This window comes from Phyllostomus discolor, chromosome 2, assembly GCF_004126475.2.
Source record: "Phyllostomus discolor isolate MPI-MPIP mPhyDis1 chromosome 2, mPhyDis1.pri.v3, whole genome shotgun sequence".
Taxonomy (NCBI): domain Eukaryota; kingdom Metazoa; phylum Chordata; class Mammalia; order Chiroptera; family Phyllostomidae; genus Phyllostomus; species Phyllostomus discolor.
Genome location: NC_040904.2, coordinates 130,424,715 through 130,428,697, shown reverse-complemented (window position 1 = coordinate 130,428,697; position 3,983 = coordinate 130,424,715). Strand labels below are relative to the sequence as shown.

The 3,983-nt window shown below is 41.6% G+C and overlaps 1 pseudogene; it reads left to right on the top strand.

Moving 5' to 3' along the window:
- Positions 1-1,340: 1,340 nt before the first annotated feature.
- On the top strand, positions 1,341-1,984 carry LOC114513996 (annotated as a pseudogene).
- Positions 1,985-3,983: the final 1,999 nt, after the last annotated feature.

The following is a 3,983-nucleotide window of genomic DNA, read 5'->3' as shown; positions in this document are numbered from 1 at the left end:
GCCCCTATAGAAGATTTCACTGACTCCTCAGTTGTCAGAATAAAGCTGGGATGTTCAGGTCAAAGAAGGAAAAAGGCAAAGTAGAACTAGAGCTGAGTCCTACTTTTCTGCCAGCTCCCCTGAAGTTCCTGCCTTGTGCTTCATTGACTGGATGATGCCTTTCAGATGTTAACTTTCAATCCAAGGAAGAGTGTGGGCATGCTAATAGCTCTTACCATTTGGGATTTTTCTTGATGTCAGACATACTGTCCTCCTCTCGTGCTAATCGCCCTGGCCTAAAAACTTTTTATCACAAAAAATTATGTGGGGTACCTTTTGAATTATAGCATAACAATTCATATGCATATATACATAGCAATGCTCAGATTCTAAATGGCAACAGTAGACACGGGAGCCTATGTAAATCCAGTAGGTAATATAGAAATTCAGGTGCACTGTCCTGCAGACATCATACTCAGGAGAATAAAATTATTCCCAGGGAAGAAGTCAGGAAAATCTAGGACTCCAAAGAGACAGAATACGTTTCTGAGAGTGACAAGCGCCTGTAGTTCTGAAAGCAAAAGCTTGAGATACCTCCCTCCATACCTATGGAGGTATATATCACCGCCACTGCATTAGATCACTTTATACCCTCTCAGTATATATGTTAAGAGCTGTGTTGGTAGCTTGAAACAGATATTAGAAATATGAGCTATTTACCAAGGAAGAAATTTAATTCTCCCTCATGAAAAATCATTCCAAAGTATAAAGCCCAGGGCTGCTAAGTCTAAGATTCTATCTCTGCAGAGTCTTCCCTATATTTCTGCTTCACCATCTTATGCGTGTGGCTTCTATCTTCAAGGTCACCACCTGTCCAATACAGCTACTGGGTGCCCAGACATGGCATCTATAGTCCAACATGGAAAGAAGGAAAGACAGGAAGGAATATCAGATTTTTCTTAGTAGCATGAAATTTTTTAAAGGAGCTTTCCTGAAAATCCTTACTAAAAACTTCAACCTAATACTGATGGCTAGAATGTACTCACATATCTACATCTGGCTGGAAGGGAAACTAAGAAATGTTAGCTGGGCACATTATTGACTTAAATTAATTTGGGGCTCAGAAATGAGGAAAGAATGAAAATTTGGGGAACAACCAGCCAAATCTGCTAGGGATATGAGAGAGGGAAGTATCACAATGAGCTGAAAATGAACTGATCAAAATAATAATGGAAAAGGCCAGAAGAGTCAGGTTAGGCACCAAAATCCTCCAGTTTCCATTGAAGACTGGAACAATTCAGAAGTCACTAGCGGAATGCTTTATTTAGAAGTTCAAGATGCTTTCCAGCCAGTACTGAGCCATGGACATCTCTCGGGACAACTGGTACAAATGCTGTAAGGCCAGGGACCAGAGAAAGTCCCACTACAAGAAGTGAAAATGTGAACTGGGACACTCCTCGGCCAATCCTGGGTTTGGCCCCCACCACACACACACAGTCTGTGCATGAGGAGGCAGTCAGAAGTACTGAGCCTTGAGGCTGAACATGGGCAACTTTTCCTGAGGCTCACAGTGCTGTCCATGCAAAGCAAAGATTATTGATGTTGTCTACAATGCATCCAACAACAAACTGGCTTGCACCAAGACCCTTGCAAAGAATTGCATCATACTTATCGACAGTACATCATACCCATAGAAGTGTGAGTCCCCCTATGTACTGCCTCTGAGCCACAGGAAGGGATCAAGCTAACTCCTAAGGAAAAATAAATTTTAAACAAAAAATGATCAAACAAAATTTAGAAGAAATATAAGGAAAGGAAAAAGAATGCCAAAATTAGCAGTCTTCTAGAGGAGCAGTACCAGCAGGCAAGCTTCTTCATGCATCCTTCAAGACCTGGCCACTGTGGCCCTGCAGATGGGTACACGCAGGAGGGCAAGGAGCTGGGGTCCTACCTCAGGAAGATCAAGCCCAGAAAGGCAAACAAATTCTCCTCCTTCCTAACTTAGAACATGAAATAAAGGTGTTTATTGTTAGGAAAATATTAAAAAAGAAGTTTAAAATTTAGAACAAGAAAAGAAAAAATGAAACTGTGAATACGACTTCCTGATTTTGGTAATCTTTCTAGGAAGAGCGCTTTAGGTAAATGTAGGTCAATATTTTGTGCCCAAATTGCATAAATTTTCAATCAACTCTAAACACAAGTTCTGTGCCTCCATATCCAGTTGAAGAGTTTGTTCTCAGAGTCTTTACCTGGCCTGGAACGTGTTCACTGCAAAAAGAAGAGACAAGGGTGTACTATCTCTCATCCTTGGAACCAGAAAGTCGGGAACTTGCAATGACAGAATGTCACTTGTTAAAAGCAGATTCTACCAAACATGTAGACACTTCCCCCTTGGCACCTGTCTCTCCTAGAATATTCCCATAATGACACCAAAAATAATGCCGATAGCTTTTCTTTATAGTTTTACCATTCAAGAGGAGCCTGGTTTGCTCTTGATCTCCGTTTCAAAGCGGGCAACAGAGGAATACTCTGTGGGCATCTTTTCCAGTGTTCACTTGGCTTTAAAAACGTGTTCTTGAAACTCAACTTTCCAGACTCTGTCACCACAGACTACAATGGGCAATGCTCCAATGTCAGGGCAAAGTGTCATGTCCTACCAGGAGAGAACAGAGTGTTCCTTTCCACTGGGAACTTCTCTGTCAGAGAAAAAGAACCACTGGAGGGAACCCTGCCCCCTCCCCCTTCCAGAATGTAATGGGAGAGTCAGGGTGCAAGAGGAAGATAAATCAGATCAAGTTAAGGAACTTCACTAGAGTGGGGGTAGATTTTCATGTCCAGGACGATTTACAAGGAAAACCATTCTCATTAAGAGAGTTGAACAAGAACACACACAGCTTTCAGGGGAGAGCAAAGGGGCCTTTGACTGTAATGCACCAAGTAACTGTCAACCTGAGTGAAGTAGGGAGATGGGGTGTGATCTGTAAAGAGGTGCCGTGCGCCTGCCTGTGGGCCAGATTTCAAACCCCACTGCTGGAGCTCCGATCTGCAAGGCAGAGCCAGGAAAACTGAGACCAAAGGAATAAGGAAAACCAGCTCTGGGAAAGGGCTTTGTACCACAGCAATAATAGGTCTGGCAAGGTAAGCAATGGATGAAAGGGGGCCTACCTGACAGTCCTGACAACCTCAGACAGGCCTGTCTAGCTTGACAACCATGCAAGGTGTCCTGGTTATAAAAATTCTTAACTGAGCAGGTTATAATAGGAAGTCATGTCTTAAGGCCTGGATGATAGATTAATCTTCACCTTCCATTGTCTTTGTGCATCGAGGGTAACATACTCAAAATGTCACAGTGATCTTTTCTACAGCCCTCTGAAGATAAACACCCTGTTAGTGGGCCAGAACAACCCCAGCATTCCTAACTGTTATCTTTTATCTGTATACCTCTATAAACCATGTATGTTATGTATTAACTATCCGGCACCCACCAATGTGAAAGGAATTTGTATCTTTCATTTTATTTTGTATACGATCTAGAGATTTTCTTGCCTTACTTTCTCTTCTCCTTTATAATACCACCAATGGATTTTGTGTAATCTTCCTTACATTTTCTCCTTTGAAACTAATGCATAAAATAAACTGCAAAACTACTATTGCTGTGATCATTTTCTCAATCCTTTGAGATTTTGCTTCTGGGTCTGGCCTTTAACTCTTGGCTCAAATTGGCTCTTTAAGCATTTCTTTGGATTTGGAATTTCTTTCCTTGACAGTAACTATTCTCAAAGAGAGCAGTTCAGTTTCCCTCATCTGACTCTTGGAGAACTTGTGGGGAAATACAACTCACACTAGCTTATATATCTTTGAGTGGGAAGGTACTGTCCTGGAGAAACCAATTGAAGACTACTTTCACCAAAAGCCAAATATCTAGACAACTACATGTTATTTTGCAGGAGTGCAATTTTTCCAGGACATATGGAGGGATACTATTTTGAGATACTTCACAATAT